Source organism: Lonchura striata, chromosome 2 (assembly GCF_046129695.1).
Source record: "Lonchura striata isolate bLonStr1 chromosome 2, bLonStr1.mat, whole genome shotgun sequence".
Lineage (NCBI taxonomy): Eukaryota > Metazoa > Chordata > Aves > Passeriformes > Estrildidae > Lonchura > Lonchura striata.
The window spans coordinates 104,314,527-104,332,704 of NC_134604.1; positions in this window are offsets into that span (position 1 = coordinate 104,314,527).

An 18,178-nucleotide genomic window follows, 5' to 3' on the forward strand; every position below is an offset into this window, starting at 1 on the left:
AATACAAAGATTTCTTTTCAATGGGTGGAGAAAATCTCTCCTCTCCTCTCCTCTCCTCTCCTCTCCTCTCCTCTCCTCTCCTCTCCTCTCCTCTCCTCTCCTCTCCTCTCCTCTCCTCTCCTCTCCTCTCCTCTCCTCTCCTCTCCTCTCCTCTCCTCTCCTCTCCTCTCCTCTCCTCTCCTCTCCTCTCCTCTCCTCTCCTCTCCTCTCCTCTCCTCTCCTCTCCTCTCCTCTCCTCTCCTCTCCTCTCCTCTCCTCTCCTCTCCTCTCCTCTCCTCTCCTCTCCTCTCCTCTCCTCTCCTCTCCTCTCCTCTCCTCTCCTCTCCTCTCCTCTCCTCTCCTCTCCTCTCCTCTCCTCTCCTCTCCTCTCCTCTCCTCTCCTCTCCTCTCCTCTCCTCTCCTCTCCTCTCCTCTCCTCTCCTCTCCTCTCCTCTCCTCTCCTCTCCTCTCCTCTCCTCTCCTCTCCTCTCCTCTCCTCTCCTCTCCTCTCCTCTCCTCTCCTCTCCTCTCCTCTCCTCTCCTCTCCTCTCCTCTCCTCTCCTCTCCTCTCCTCTCCTCTCCTCTCCTCTCCTCTCCTCTCCTCTCCTCTCCTCTCCTCTCCTCTCCTCTCCTCTCCTCTCCTCTCCTCTCCTCTCCTCTCCTCTCCTCTCCTCTCCTCTCCTCTCCTCTCCTCTCCTCTCCTCTCCTCTCCTCTCCTCTCCTCTCCTCTCCTCTCCTCTCCTCTCCTCTCCTCTCCTCTCCTCTCCTCTCCTCTCCTCTCCTCTCCTCTCCTCTCCTCTCCTCTCCTCTCCTCTCCTCTCCTCTCCTCTCCTCTCCTCTCCTCTCCTCTCCTCTCCTCTCCTCTCCTCTCCTCTCCTCTCCTCTCCTCTCCTCTCCTCTCCTCTCCTCTCCTCCTTCCCTTCCCCTTGTCCTGTTGACCACTGCATGGTGTCAACTGCTGACCTTTGGTCCTCGCCCACCATTTGCTGTGAAAAGACAAGATCATATGAAATGTTTGTGTAGTTCTTGCTTTGCAAAGGTTTCATGGCCATTCAGATGACAGTGAAAACTTCTTAAAAATCTATTAAGTTACGAAGACATCATAATCATTCATTGCTGCTCTCAGAAATAGTAATATTTAGCAAATTCTTTAGAAGCTCCTTAAGCATCACCTATCCTCAAGGATGAAAGAACCTCGAATGTCCAAAATGTTTCAGGTTGTCTTGTATTCAGTAAGTTTTCTTGTGAAAACTCCCAGAGCCCTTCACAGCAGAGCATTGCAAAGCTGCAGTAATATCAGAAGGTCTAGGTCTGGGTTTTCATGAGTTTGAGTGTGAGCATATGAGAGACTGCTATGGCTGCTCACCTTTGTGTGTGCACTGACCAAGCTTTGAAAGCTGGTCCTGTCCAGACAAGGTTTGAGCCTCTGTGCTTGATTCCTCTCCCTTCGGGTGACAATTGGCTTTAGTCTCCCTGTGTATCCAGAGGCAGGAGAGAGGCAACATGAAGGGTGACAAATCCCATTATTATCTAAACCCCTTTCTTCATTGTTGCTATGCAGACAGCAATAGCCATTGCCTACTTTGTACAGCCTGGTTAGGTGAGATGGGTATTTTGACTTCCAAAATAATTCAGTATTTTTTCCTGGCTATGCAAGGAAGAAAGCAATAAGACAATTTCCTCCCTCCTGTGCTTTTTGCACCCAAGGGGGCTGTGTTGCATGTAGACCTCTTTCATCATAACGTGGCTTTCTGTGGCACTTGGGGCTGGCTGTCATTTTACAGAACAGCAGATTGCAATGATTGTTGCTTCCTCCTCTCTTCCTGCTGCTGGCAGTGGATTTATTTTCTCAGTTTTAGAGGGCTCCAGGCAAGTGCTGCAATTCTCTTCCTTCTCTAGAGACCTCCTTCAATAATAACCCTGGTCTGACTGAGCCTATTAGGGATTTTTCATGGAGAAATATTTAAACAGGTCCTGTGATCAGGTTTAGGCATGAAGGAAGCCCTGATTGGATTGAGGCTGTGGTAGGTGTGCAGTTTCTTCTTTTGTTGCTATGAAAAAGCAAGCCAGTGATGGGATATAGGTGCTCTGAGATGCAGACATTGGCAGAGTAGAATTTCATACTAGACCAGCTACAAAAATTCAGCCTCAGCTACTTGTCAGTCCTCTTTTGTCACTGGTTCTCTAGCTGTTTACTGCATTATGCCTTTATTAATGATTACATTTTATTTTTTAAGTACCAATTCAGTTTTGGGGATTTTTTGGTGTTGAAAAAGATAAGATTTGTTTTTTTCCCCTGTGAGTTATGCAGAGTTCCATTTTAAACACCATGAGGTTGAATTTATTCTACAGAGGAAAGGTTTGGTCTGACTTACTTATTATGAACTCATTTCTGTTCCACAGAACCTATTTTGCCTGAAACATTCTTGTTTAAATAGAGTAATATTTTAATCTTGTGCTTTGGGTCCTTTTAAACCTGATTCTATTTTGTGCTCCTATTATCCCAATAACAGTTCAATTATGAGTGGTTAAAAATCAAGATATTTATTTTAATTGCATGCTTATCTTTTGAGGGTATATTGCAGTAAATAAGGAACATTTGAACAAAAAACCCCTAACATTGCAACGTGTCTTGTCACATTATACTTACCCTACACCTGATTTCAAATGTAAATTGCACAGCATTTAGCTCTAATGAAAATACTCCAGTGAAGGAAATTGTTAAGATTTTCTGGTGCTCCCCTAGGGGTAATATTAAAACCTCCATTACTAACATCTCACTCTGAGAAGACAAAATGTGCACTGAGAATACAAAAGCTCTGTTGGCATCTAAATGTGTGCCAATTAATTCGCAGTTACAGACCTGCAGATCTGTATGGAGATGTAAAAATAGGACCTGGGAAAGCTATTTAGATCCCTGTATAACAGGGCTCCTTGACCCTGGATTTCTAATGTTAGTTTAATCATGGCATTCTGCTTTCTATTTATTTATATAGTTGCCTCAATGAACAAATTAATAATTATACAGCACATTGACAAACATGCCGAGTAATATTTGCCAGATTTTAAATTAATTTAATTCAAGGGCCACTTCATTTACAGGATGCATAGGCACATCAAGTAGTAGCTTTTACTTCATTGCTATTCAGATTACACCAAGATTTTTCATAATTTTCCCCTCTCCTTTTTATCTCTCACCCCTCCTTTTGCTGAGGAAGACAATTTAACTTGCTTTTCCAAATAGGTGGTTACTTTCAGGCAGGTGGAAAACAAGTAAATGATAGACAAACAGAAATGTAGATAAATGCATGGGTAACATACATTTCAGAGAAATAATAATTTTTATGAGTGAAAAAACAGCTCTAACAACTCACTTTTATTTTTCCATAAATTCCAATTGTCAATCTATTTACTTTTGTTTTTCATGTACAATATCCTTTGGATATTATTTTAATTTTAATATATTTTGTAATCTTTATATATCTTGTGGAGGACTGTTTCTGTGTTGGACATAGACTCTGTTACACAGAGGTGTCATGCTTTATATTGTTTGTAAACAGAAACTTGATATTAGAACCAGCAACTGGCTTGAACTGCAGTATTTGAAATGAGAAATATATGTCCCATGGCAGGCAAGTCAAACTTTTTAGTGAAGGCTGTGCCCTTTGAGCAGGGGGAAGGAGACGATAATCAATCTTTAAAAATACTCCCTCACTTTCTCCAACATGGCAAGTAAAAGGAATTCACAGAACAGTGCTGCTTTTCTTTAATAGTATTATCTTTTTGTTTCCCATTTCATTATTCTTTTGGAAGAAATGGGGTAACTGGTATGTGAAAAAGAGTTTTATTCTAAAAAGATGGCACATTGTTATCTTGGCCAATACATAGCAGGGTCTTCTGCTGGAATATAGAGAATCTGAGACATATTTAATATTTTCTCCATATTTTAAGAAGAACTGAAATGTTGGGGAGATTGGTACCCCCTTATTACACTTCTTATAACTCATATGGTCTGTGTTTTAATGTATTTAATTATGGCAAACCCGCCCCCCCCCCCGCCCCCAGATGCTGTCACTTGGAGATGCATCTTCAGTTGTAGAACAAGACCCTTGAAAGCCCCTTTCATCCCTTTCTGATGTCACCTGATTTCTACCAAAAAAATCCTTACCTTGGCACAGGAAATTGCTGATGAGCCACAACACTCAGCCACCTTAGTGACACAGCAGAGCCACATCCTCTCTGCATTGCCTCTGCTCCCTGTGGCAGCAGTGCTTCCTCAGAAATACTGCACCTAGTTTGGTACCCAGACATTCCTTTCTGGGCTGAGCCCCCATAGTTGAAAGACCACTATGAAATAGTCCCGTGGGTCCACAGACACTCAGTGGTTTGCTAAGCACAGATAACTTGCACAGCTGTGTTTGCTCTCCTACTCTTTTCTAAGTAAATCTGGTTGCAACGATAGCAGAGTTTTAGGGGACAAGATCCTCAAAGACGTGAAGTGCAACTAGCAATGGGGACTGGGTCTGAAAACTTTGGAGGAGCAGTGCTGTGTAATTGTACTGAAGTTCCAAGATGTAGCCAGATAGTGAAACTGAGAGCTGTCAGTGAGGAGCATCTCCCACAGCTTCTGGGGAGGGACTCATCTGCACTTGGCTGTCTGGCAGTGAGGGACTGGCTTCTGCATTGGACACCAGAGGTCTAGGGCCTAATTCAGTTGCATAAACATGTGCTTTAAGGCTCTTCCATGCATCTTATATTGTTGGAGACCTCTGCATGCAGCTGGTGTGTGTGACAGAGGGCCTAGAAAAATCCATTTCCTTCAGCAGCTGGAGCCAGGCAGTATATACTAAGGTTTTGGATAAATTGCATCTGGGTTTCACCAACCAGATCTGCATGAACTATACTGAGAGCTCAGACACCTCACCAGCCTACAGAGTCCTACATGTTGGTGCCCAAAATAAGGTATCCTATCTGGCAATGACGACCACCCTAAATATCTACTGGTAGGCAGAGGTAGGAAGATGAAATCTATCTAAATATATTAACAATGAGAAAGCAAGATTTAAAGGAAGACAAGTGAATCAGCTTCTCACACCCCTGGCTCAGATGAAGACTAAATTTGGAAATGAAAATTGTTTAGGTGATACATGGGTCTCTCTGGAGAAATGACTTGGAAACCGTTTTAGGAGATCAGAGGGGCTGGTGGTGAATTGTAAAGCAACATTTGAACCAAATGCTTATTTCTAATCCATGTGATGTGACTTAAAAGATGGAAAACCAACAGCCGGTAATGTGAAAGATAGATATGAGGGAGATAAAAGAAGGCTGTGAAGAAAATTGAGAAATAATTTTTATGCCTTTAATGTACATTGCATTTAGGAAATTTGTGAGATATCAATGAATGGTAAGGTTCTTCTGAGAAACAAATAGGAAATAGCTGTGCCTTGTGTAAGACATTAGCAGTCTCTCTTACGTCTGAACAACTTTTCATAGGTAAAATTGCTTTAGCTGGCATGATTATCACTGTTCACTGCTGCATTCAGCATGCTGCTCAATGTGATAATGAGTGATGTCTTTTTTCCATCACTTCAATACAGGTATGCAATTTATTCTGCCAGTAAACACTATTATAATGTAAAATTTATAATACAATATCTTTCAGTGCCAGTCAGAGTGATAGTTTGAAGGAACTCGAATGTGTCTGTTATGTATCAGAGCAAACAAACCCCACATCAACAACAAAGTTGCTTACTTGGCGGAATGGTGCAGCTGCTTGCTTTGCTTGCTGGGGTGCCTGAATGAACTGCAGCACTGCTCCCTGCAGAGTCGTGGCCCCAAACTCCCTCACTGGTTCTGTGCAGTCCTCCCAGCATCATGGGTACCAAATGGAATGGGCACAGGGAAGTCACATTTGGCAGCTGGAGCACTAGGTTTACCTTTAAATATCCCCACAGCTCAAGCACAAGGTCAGCACCGCCGATGATTCTTGATACTGTTAGCCAGATAAACTCTCATGTTAATCCTGCACATTTAAGTTGACAATACAAATAAATACTTTCTGCTCTGTGTGTATGTGGGGGTAGTGTTCTTTCTTTCAAGAGCTTTTAAAATATATTCCAAATAATTTCCAATAATTTAAAAGCCTTTTAAAGAACAGGCTCTTCTTCCAATAATTGACAGGCAAGACAATACCAGAGGGGGAGGCGAGGTGGAGAGGGGCGGAGGTGTAGATTGCTCTATATAAAAGCTGCTAAATTATGTTGTCAAAATTATAGCAACATTTTTTTTGCTCAAAAGCCTTGAAAAATCACACTCCTCCAGTCCCAGACTTCTGGCTTTTGTTTGTTTTGTGCAACCAACCTAAAACTTCATGTCATGAAATCTGTTATAATTGGAAGCACTTGTTGGATTCAAAATCAGCCCAGGACCAGGAACCCAAACATGTGACTGAAAACATTGTTTATATTTTTACACTACAAGAATAAAATTTTTTGGCTGCTGCTGGTGGTATCTGTGATGGGTAGGTTGGCTCTTTGGTTTCATCTTTTTTACTTCCCATTCGTTGACAGGTTTTCTTGTGAAAAGTAACCTGTCTGGAGGTCTGGAGACTGCACTCTGAGCTGATGTGATTAGACACTTTTGACAGTAGGAAAGCCACTGACTACAGGCCCTTCAGTTGGGAATGGTCTCCATTGAGAGCAACATTCAGTTACTTGCTGAAACAGGAGTCTCAATAACTGCATTTCAGTTCAGAGATCTTGTTTACTGACTTCTCAGTATCTCTTCTAAGCTAGAGAATCCTCCCTCCCTCCCCTTCCCCTCCCCATTAAGATTTAGTGACCTGATGTCTTGTACGATGGCTTTGCTCTTGGAGAGAAGGAAATCTGTGTCAAGGGTATATTCATGACCAAATTCATACTATCTCTCAGATATTATTTGTTGCAGTAAACATGTGAAAAGCATGATGTGGTAGCTCTCCCTCTGGTCATTTCACAGTAAAATAATTTGCTCTAGAAGTAAGAAGCTGGAAAATTTAATTAATTTTCTACTTGAAAATCCTAATGTAATTCTTTTTTTCTGGATATTTACTCTTCACATGTAGCATGCCAAGCTGCAATTAAATTCTTGCTGTAGACAAGCTGTCTTCATGTCCCATAAAGCCTATATAGCTCAAGCATTTCAGAACTGAAGATGCATTTGGAACATGCCATGAAATATAATCAGTTTCTGTTCACTCTTCTTCCCCATGTTGCATCATTTATTAACACTGTCCCTTCATAACAAGTCTAGATGATGCAGCTTCTCTACAAAGTCTGTCTGACCAGCCACCTGTCTGTCTCCCATGTACCAAACACAAAGCAAAACTCAGTAGCTTGTGTGCACTTTTCAGCTTTGGTCCTTATAGAAGTGTCTTATTAAAGTGGGAGAACAAACAACCCTCCAAAAAAGGGCTGAGAAAACAAGAATATGCCTTGCACAAATAGGAGGGAGATATTCAGATGCTTTTTCAGCTTGTGGTGTGCAACAGGCATTGGATGATCTTGTGCTTTATGGCATCTCTCTGCTGTAAATGCTGATTAAAAAAGAAAGGTAAATTCATGCTGTTGTCATCTGATGACATTTCAATAAACCTACAATATTTTTATTACTTTGAAGAAACCTTTCTACGAGTAAACTGTGCTTTAAGAAGTGTACTTACACATGATACTGCACGAGCTGAAAGTCTTGATATTGTTGACAGGTAGATGAATAGACTGCAGTCTCTTCAAGATGCAAGACAAGGAATAAATTGGTCTGGAAGTCTGCAGAAGAAAGGGACTGTTTGGCATTCTTTGGTGCAATATGAGCAGCTCACACTCCTTATGTACCTGGGATAATGTTTGTAGAATAGAACCATAGAATTGTAGAATGTCCTGAGTTAAAAGGGACCCACAAGAACTATCAAAGTTCAACTCCTAACCCTGCACAGCACAACCCCTAGAGTCACACAGGTGTCAGAGGCTGAACAAGCCAAGTGACCTCAAGTGCTTCTCATATGGTTTTCTCTCTAGAACCTTCACCACCTTTGTAACCCTCCTTTGGTTACTCTCTAATAACTTTATATCTATCTTTATTTTGGTGCCCCAAACTGAACGCAGGACTCAAGGCTGCAACAGCACAGAACAGAGTGGGGGGCTCTCACCTCTCTCCACCCATCATTCCAGAATTCCTGGGAGATTTTGCAGAACAATAATATTATGCACACACACACACACACACACACACATACACACACACACACACACACACACACACACACACACACACACACGTGTACAGGCACCTTTTCTGGGACTATAAGGAATGTTTTTATCCACACTTTTTGAGCACTGTGCCTCAGATTGCTTTCATACTGACCCAACTTATAAGAGCAGTCCCTTTTCCATAGAGGCAAATAAATCTCATCCTTTTGGTTAAATATATGGATGCTTTCCAAGATTTTTTTGACAATGATCCTTATTACCTAGCTTTCAACAATAATCCTAATCTAATACTTTATGTGCTAATTTTTGACTAGTCTGCTGCTATCAAATCCAGCAGTCTTTTTAAGGCAGACAATAAGCTGTGTTTCATCATTGCTACTGTCCCATCTACCTGCTTTATTTTATGCCTTGATGACACAAAGTACTGCAAAGATGAATGGGATTTAAATAACTATATTTTTTTGGTCTATATATTTAAATGTACACACTATTCCAAAGCTAAATAATGTCCTGACAAGTGAAAACAGTGCCTGGCATGTAACTGAGAAACTAGTCTTGAATGGTATTGAATTTCTGGCCAATTCTGAGTTCTGTTTTCAGGTGTGCCAGACCTGATGTTGATGTTCCTGACACACTGAGTACAGATATCATTTGTTTTCCTCTTAGTCTTGCACTTAACCTAGCTCTGCCTGGAACTGTCACCAGTGTAAATGAGAACAACCTTTGTTTTTTCACCTCAGGTTTCTCCATCTCATGTCGTAAGCCAAAACAGTTCCCAGTTGCCACTTTTGGAAGAGAATTAAAATCATATTGTGACTGATCCAAGAATCAGACCTGGAATGTGTTTTTGTCTGCTCAAGTGCACAGGTACCAAAACGTCTTCTTTCTGAAATATTGAAAAATATATTTTCATATGTTCATGTATCTCAAGAATCACTTTGTTACCTGTAAAAAACAGTTTGCCATCAATCTGTGAAAAATGCTAACTTTATTCCACTATTCCCTACCAAAAAAGTGTCAGGAATATCTGCAAGGAAAGGATTGTGATCAAGGAAGCACTTCCTTTATAATGAGATTAATTCTAACATGGTGCTATAATCATACATGCAGGGTTACCAAATGATTTGCCTTTGCAGTAACTCTTATGACAGTAAGAACCAAAGTAATAATTTGTGTCTGCTGCATTATTGTAAGCTGTTGTCAAGCAGATAACCTGTCTACATGCTCAGAACTGGTATCTCCTGCTGTTCAGCTCAATGGGCAAGGGGGTTTTATTCATGGAGGCACTCTCAGTGCATGGAGGTGCTCTAGCACTTGTAGAAAAGCAGCACATTCTCTCTGAATAGCACTTACATTATATTAGCTACTGGAGATGAGTGTTTGCTGTTTTGTGTTGTTTTGCAATAACATAATTTTCTGTGCATAAATTCTGTTCATGGTTTATCCTTTGATACTTCATTCTGTGCTTTGTTTTGTTGGGTTCTTTTGGTTGATTTTTTATTTGTTTGTTTGAATTAATGTATTTCTTAAATAAACCAATTGTCAATTTTTTACACTGGAGATGGAGAAGTCACTGGATTATTTCTCACCCATTAACTCTGAACCAAATAACATCTTTCATCACATAAAATAATTGAGTCAAATTCAGTGCCATGATAGACCACTTGATTAACTAGCAGGGAGAGCTGTTTCTTTAGTAAGAATCACCTGCTGGTCAAGATGAGGATTTACAAATTCCTCTTCTTTAGATTAGAATTTATGTATGAGATAAATCCAAACAAGTATTATATACTGGAATAAAGTTATGAGCACCTCGAGGTTCCACTGTAAAAAGTCACTTTTTTTTCCCCAATAAAAGGCTTTCAGTGCAACTGTATCTATGCTATTTACCAAGTAGGAAGTGAGCAGAGTATTCCAGTAGTTAAGAACTGCTTTTGCCTTGATTATGGCCCCTTCACCCGTTGCTAGGATGTGCCCAGGGGCCCCATCCTTTGGCCATTTTCCCTGGGAAAGAAAACTCACCAGTCCAGGTTGCTGATGTCAGTTTGTAGGGCTCCCTTGGGTCTATCAGGGCAGCATATTCATTAAGGCTTAGATTTTTCAGCCATTGTTCATATTAAGCAGGACCATCAAATTCTCCAGGTTTAGCTGTGCATTGAAATCTCTTCCTGTCTAGTGGCATCTAGTCTAGGGCCCATGAGCTTTCCTGGTGCTCACTTATTGTGCCTTTGTTTGCTGGCTATGTCCTGACTATATTTTAAAATTAGAGACAGTTTTTTCTATCTCCTGATATTCCATAATAAGAGGAATTGAACAGTATATAAGCCATATGGACTAATGTTTCCAGAACAAATTTCTGGTGCAGGCAATATTTTACACTTTGGAGGTGAAGGACTGCCAAATATTAAACATTATGAATCAAATTTTCACCTCTCATTGAAACAAAATCAAAAGGGGGGAATATGTCTGAATATGTCTCATCACAAGTAACAAATGAGGATGAGATGAGATGGGATAGCCTCAAGTTGCACCAGGGAAGGTTGAGTTCAGCTATTAAGAAAAATGTTTTCACTAATAGGGCTGCCAAGCACTGTAAGAGGCTGCCCAGGGAAGTACTGGGGTTGACATTCCTGGAGGTATTTGAAAGATGTGTAGAGGTGGCATTTGTGGATATGGTTTATTGGTGGTGCTAGGTTAGCAGTTGGACTCAATGATCTTACAGGTTTTCCAACCTATATGTTTCTATGATTCTATGATTTAATAACTCTGTGTTAATATTCCTCTCCTTCTATTTTTTTTCTGATGCAGAATTTCATTAAATTAATTCAGGAATTAAAAAAAAATTCCTTAAATACCAATTAATTTCTGAGTTCTGTTTTTAACATTTTGCAAGGTAAATTTCTTGATTCCAAGTAAAGATTTAATGTTTTTATTTTCTTTATGACAGTTTTGTAAAGGATTTTGTTTTTAAGCATTAATTGTTTGTTTTTTGAGTAGTTTTTTTATGAAACACTTTCATCTCAGATGATCAACATTATAATTATCACCTAAAGTTTAGCCTCAGCAGTGGTACTGATACAGAACATTACATTCTGAATGCTCACTTTAAATTATAACCATTTTTGACAACTGTGCTACTAAGCATTATCTAAGCAAAGTAAATATATAGGGTATTCAAGTGTGTGTATTGATGTTTTTAAGGCCAGTCACTCAGAAATGAAGCTTTTTCTCAGGTATGAACTGATTTGCTGTGTGTTCTGTACAGCATCTCTGTGCTCTGTTGTATAACACAGGCTGGTTTCCTATAAAGGTGCCATGTAAAGGGCTATTTCCTACTGCTCTCAGGTGTTATGGCAATTGTGGACTCACTTTTTGTTATGACAGTGAAACCTCCACAGCATGGATGACTTCCAAAGATAGCAAATTAAAGGAAATAGTACTTTTCATGAGTCATAAAATGATCATGTTCTTTTGCTAGCTGAGACCAAGCTGATGGTGCGTCTGTACACCGGGGTGAATTGTGCCTTTCTGTTTAAAAAAAAATAATGTCCTCAAATGTGTCTAGCATAAACATTGAGAGATTTCTGGCTGTGTAAGTGAAGCTGCTGATATACCAAAGAAGGTAATTTTATTGACTCTTTTGCTATCTTTGACAGGTGCCCCATAAATATGTGCTACTTATTGCTTATAGTTCAGCTTATTGGCTAGGAATCAAAATTTACAGGACCAAATCCCAGCTTTGAGAAATTTGCTCCTTTGAGGTCACTCAGGTGGCTGAGAGAAAAATACCTTCTAGGACTGGCAGAGAGTTGGGACAGGGTAATTCTTTCCAGCTGTGCCTGCCAAGAACCAACCCATAATGCTGGCTTTAGGAAGCAGTGAGTATGTGCTGCCAAGTATGTTTTCGTGGCACATAACTGTTTTTTAAAGTTGCTGCTTGCTGTGACCCTTGGAGGCTTTTAAACTAATCTGTATTTAGCTATCATAGCATCTGTCCGTCTCTGGAGACTCATATTTGACCATCTGTTTTTGGAGGATGAAAACTGGTTTGAGTTCCTTATTTGTCTGCTGAAATCAGGGGAATTGGTAGAGTGCTATAAAATTGAAAATTTGGACTTTATCTTCCATTTACAAAGAGGAACATTTCTATTGTTGCTCACCAGGGAAGGCAACGTTTGCAGCTGACTGGAGCAAGAGGCCAGATGTACTCAAAGATGTTGAGAGGCAGTAATGCATGGACTGACCAGTTTATGGAACAGGATGAAGGATGGAAAACAAGACAATTGTGCCAAATGAAATTATTTCAATCACTCAATGTGCTCTGAAGTGTCCTGAATAAACTTAAAGATGGGATGGGAGAAAGAGGGTTTTTGCTTTCTTAATTGCATTGTAAATGCAAAAGGGAGAGTGATTTATGGACTAGATGTTTGTGATCTGTAGCACAAAATAAAGCCAAATATTGAAGTCTTCTGTGTTTTACACATTCATACTTGCTTCATACAAGAGTTCACATGTGAGGGATGGGATAACAACACTTGGTAAACTTCAGGGACATGTAGTACTAAACCCTCAATTTTCCTTGTTTTCCAAACTATCAGTGTAGCAATATGCATCCATTCTCATCAGTGGAAGTGTTTTTTGCAGGTTGAGTAATCCTTTGTACTATGTACCACTATTATTTTCCACTGTAGTCTTCCCACTGTAGAAAATTCTGTGTTTGTCTCCTTGTATCATTACTGTTGTGAAATATGTGCCTGGATTGGTGAGCTCTGAGTCAGATATTCTGCTTTTTTATACTGCTTTTCATGCTTTTCACCTTTACTGACATCAGCAGTGCACAAATTCAGAGGCTTTAATTAAATGGACAAATTCTGCTTGTGTTTGTATTGTGATGAAGGCCTGACTATTCCTTTGGGTGAAGATGAGTGTCACTGAGGTCAAGATGTGGTCCATCATTATCTCTGATGTAACAGTGTGAAGGAAACTATCATAACTACTTAGTTTTTTGACTAAAAAACTAAGTATGGTATGAAAAAACTAACTTGGTATGAAGTTAGTGTTGCTTGGTCCATTGTGCCACTATTCATCTCTAGATGCAGACCTGAGGTAGGATGAACCAGGAGGGATAGTGAGCACCATTGTTGGAGCCAACAGTTAGGGAAAGAAATATTTGTTGGGAAAAAATGATTGTCTCAACTTGCTGGTGACCTAAACTTGCTGGTGACCTTAATGTGCTCTTTATAGAACACAGCTTGACTGATGCATAATTGTATCCTGAGAAGTTTGCTCAAATTTTAAAGAAATAATTATTTTTTATTCTGTTGCTTTACAATGCTTTATTAGTAAAGGCAACAAAACATTGTTTAAATGGAGTACCTCAATGATGCAAAAAATGAATAAATTTCTTACAGCAGTGCCTGTTTCTCTAATGGAAACCCCTGGAATGGATGAGCTTCTGTTTCTTGCTGCAAGTGCTAGCTGTCATGTAGAGGGGCTATTGCTCTATCAGAAATCATGCCTAAGCCTGTTATTACAAGGAGACAATTTTTTAAATAAAGAAGTGATTTCTTATTTTAAAGCATTGGTAAATACACACATAAAAAAGGGATTCATGCAGAGACGTGACCATAATTCTGGGTGGGAAACTATGATGCTATTTTACTTCATTTTGTTTTAGGGAAGGGGACAGAATTAGGCATGAGCAGCAGATCTATACAAAGTCATTTATCAGGCTTTACTGGAGTCATTGTGATGTCCTTGAAAGTAGACTGCTTCATTTCTTACATGCTCTGGTGTGGAGGAGAGACTGCTGTTCTAAATCTGAAACATTGAGAAAGGCAATGTACAAACAGCTGGCACTAGCTTTCAGTAAAAATTCAGGAATGTGCTAACACAGGAATAGAGCAGCTACAAATTATTTTGACAAATTATTTGTTGTCACACAGAGGTTGGCTTCCCTGTACTGATTGTGCTGCAAGATTTTGCTGTCTTTTCATCTTCTTACTGAAGATCTCAGACACGTAAACGTGCATGGTCAATAGATGGCAGCAAGTCATTTAGCCTGACTCTTACCTCTTCTGGGCAATCCTCTGTGCACAAGGAGTGCTCACCTTGTTTTAGGAAAACACCTTCTTCTTCTCTGCAATTCTAAAGGCTGCAGTGAGATGTATAAGGCAATGAAAGTTAATCATATATTTCATCAAAGAAATATCCTCTTGCAGATATCTGACATGTCTGTTTTTTCAAACCCCTTAACACAGTTTAACCTCTGTATTTCTTCAGTCCAACAATTATAAACCCCTTTAATTGGGATCCAGGGTGATAAGAATTAGTGATTTCCTGTGGAAATCCTTTATCAAGGCACAGAGAAGAGATGTGCTAGAGGAGAACCTCTACACCTGACATAGCTCCCCCGTGAAGACCTTACGTGTTGTCATGGCAGTGAGTGAAGCTGACAGGAAGAGAAAGCTGATGACAGGAATTTACTGAATGAAGAGAAAAGCAGTAATTCTTCAAAGTACAGGAGCTGAAAATAATGTTGCTCACAGAAATTTTCCTTCCAGGAACTGCAGTAAAAATTCATTATATCTCCCAAACTGACTGCAGCTCTCAAAAGGAGTTTTCCTCTGTTAGTTTAGTTAAAGAGCTTCAACACCAGGCTTTCTCCACTTTTTCTGACATTAATCTTTTGTTCAGCTTTGAAAATGGATGAGAAAATCTTTTGAGGAAATCTGTAGGAATCTAGAAAGAGAACCACTATATGACCCACTACACAGTCTTTCTCCTCTGTAATTTTTACTTTCCCTGATATTCCAATATAACTATTTTACAGCCTGATAATTATACTGACAATATTGACACCTTTGAATGTTCTCATAGAAAGTTAAGATTAATTTGAGAAAGGATAGGTAATACTACATTCTAAAATTAAAGATGTGATTATAAAACCTTGAGTTTCACTGTTTAGTTATTAGAAGTGCATTTATTTAAGAGAAGTCTGAGAAGTATGTTTTACATCCTCATTTTATTTTATGTATGTATCTATCTTACTTTACAGCTGTTCTAAGGATTTGATACTTGAACGATTTATAAAGCCAAGCTATAAAGAACATTTGGAAACAGAATCAATAATTTCTTACATAACTAGAGTAACAGCATTATTCTGGAGCTCTTAAGGCATATATTCAAATGTTAATTAATATAGGACCATTGTGAGGAGAATAATTATTAATATGTTCATATTATCATTGACTAAACTAGTCACAGAGCATATTGTAACACTGCTGGGAATGCAATAATAACTCCTGCTTGACCAGCTTTGTAAACTTCTGGTTTAGGGGAAGGCAGTGGATGTTGCTGACCTTAATTTCAGTAAGGTCTCCCATAAGATCCTCACAGACAAGCTGGTGAAATATGGGTTGGCTGAGGAGGCAGTGAGGAGCATTATAAACTGGCTGAGTGGATGGGCCCAGAGGGTGATGATCAGTGACATGAAATTGGGGGTCAGTAACCATCAGTGTTATCCAGGGGTCAATACTGGGACCAGTCCTGTTTAAGATCTTTGTTAATGATGGGGGAGGTTGTGCCCTCAGCAAGTTTGAATGACACAAAGCTGGGGGGAGTGGCTGGTAGGTGCTGCTATCCAGAGAGGCCTCATCAGATGAAGAAATGGGATGACAGGAACCTCATGAAGTTCAACAAGGAGAAATGCAGTCCTTTACCTGGGGAAGAACAATCCAAGGCACCAATATTTGTGGGGGCTGCTCAGCTGGAAATAAGTCTGACAGAAAAGAACTTGCAGGGTCCTGGAACATCAGCCTCCAATGTGTCCTTGCTGCAAGGAGGGTGAGAAGGATCCTTGTCTGCTGTAGCAGAGCATTGACAGCAGGTTGAGAGATGAGATCCTCCTCTCTCAGCACTGGTGGGCCACACCTGGAGTGCTGTGTCCAGCTCAGGGCTCCATGTAGGGGACACAAGGACATATGGGGGGACACAGGGAGAGATGGGACAGTTCAGTTAGAGAACAAAGTCTCACTGGGGAATCTCAATGTGTAGAAAGGAGGTTACAAAGAGAATGGGGCCAGGCACTATTTAGTGGGGCCCAGTGACAGGGCCAGAGGCAACAAGCAACACTGAAACACAGGAGGCTCTCTCTGCACATCAGGAACTATTTGTTTTACTGCAAAGGAGACTGAGCAGATGTTGCCCAGGGAGGCTGTGAGATCTTCCTCCCTGGAGATATCCAAAAGCTGTCTGTACATGGTCCTGGGCAGGTGTCTTTAGGTGGTTGAGCCACGTCACCCCCCGAGGTCACTCCCAAACTCAACCATTTTGTAGTTCTAACTAGGATTCCTTACTCAATCTTTCTCTAACATCATATACTCTATAAAATCCGTATGAAACTGGGTATTTTTGGTGCTGTGTTTCCATGTTTCTTACTCTATTCATGTTCTGAAGTAATATACATTTTTAAGGATAAGTTCTTCTTTTCTTCTCAAAGTTATACTGTCTCGTCTTTGCACTTCCTGCTTCCACACTGATTTCCCTCGTTCCCTCCATTCTTCCTCCATCTGTGTGGATTTATTTTTCCTATCATGATATTTTTGACTGTTAAAGGTGCCCACCCTGCCTTTCTTTTTCACTCCTCTCTTTCCCGAAAGCTTAAATCTCTATCTACCATCACAACTGTTTCCTTCCTCTTCCTTCAACAGCAGAGATCATATCTCTAGCCTGTCCCTCCTTCTATCCCACTCCACTTTCTTGATCCCTGCTATGAAGTCTCCTTGACATTTTTTCCTAAGCCTTTGCTCATCTCTCCTCCTGCCCCCTGTGTGGAATGTCTTCTAAACTAAATGACTCATCCCAGCTTTGTCACTAAACAAGATTTCAGAAAAAAGAATTAAAAAATGAATAAATGCAAATATTTCCCACAGTAACATAAGCACTGAGTGTAGGAAAGGTTGTGCTGTTATGACTATCATGAAAAAGAAAACCTATCTCTGGTAGTGTCAGTATGTCTAGTAGCTTCAGTTTCTCTCATTTCACACTGATATCTGCTTCTTTTTTTTTTTTTTTTATGCTGTGAAGTGCCTCTGGCTTCTGCTTTCCACCTGGGAGAAGGAGGAGAGCTTAACATGAGCAGTATGGTTTGATATGAGCTGTCTGACTTTGCCAGCTGGAGTTTAAATGCTGCCTTCACTTGTCCCCTAGGACATCTTTGTTGACTTCTGACATGGCACTGTGGGTTTTATTATTATCACCTTTTTTATCATGTCTTTGACAACTAGAGCCCCCTCTCACCTCCAGGTTATTTTTTCCTGCTTGTCTCTTCTGAAGATGCAGTGGTAAAGTCCCAAAGTGGGGTGTAAACTGAAGCCTTTACTACCCCTATATGTGATTGTTTTAAGAGAATTCCTTTGTGGGATTCTTTCTCCCACTGTTTGGGGCTTTTTGATATTATTATCTCTCTCCCACACACACAGTGACTCCTAGTCTTGCAGCTGATATTGATGGATTGGTTTTCATGTTGTGTTTCTTTTCTTTTTAACCAGTGTTTGGTGCAGAACCTCAGGATCTGAGTCCTGCTTTAGTCTAAGTCTGTTAGGGTAGACCTTCGGGCAGCTACTACACTACAGACATCAGATTAATTGCTCTTTTTATCAGGACTTAGGGAGGATGTAAATTTGGGGGCAGCCCTAAATAATTTGCAGCTCATCAGGAATCCTGGAAATAGGGAATTGTGGAATGAGAGTGTTCCATAATAAAGAAATGTGGGGAGCTTTCCTTTTTCCTCTGACAGTCCTTCTGGCTTTTTGGAATGCCGAGTCAGTGCTTTATGAAGCACCAGTTCTGTGAAAACTCACAGAAATGAATCAGCTTATGGTATACACTGGCAAGGATGCCCTCGAATTTTGGTGGGGTCGGAGCCCAATTTAAGAGTTATCCTACTGACCACT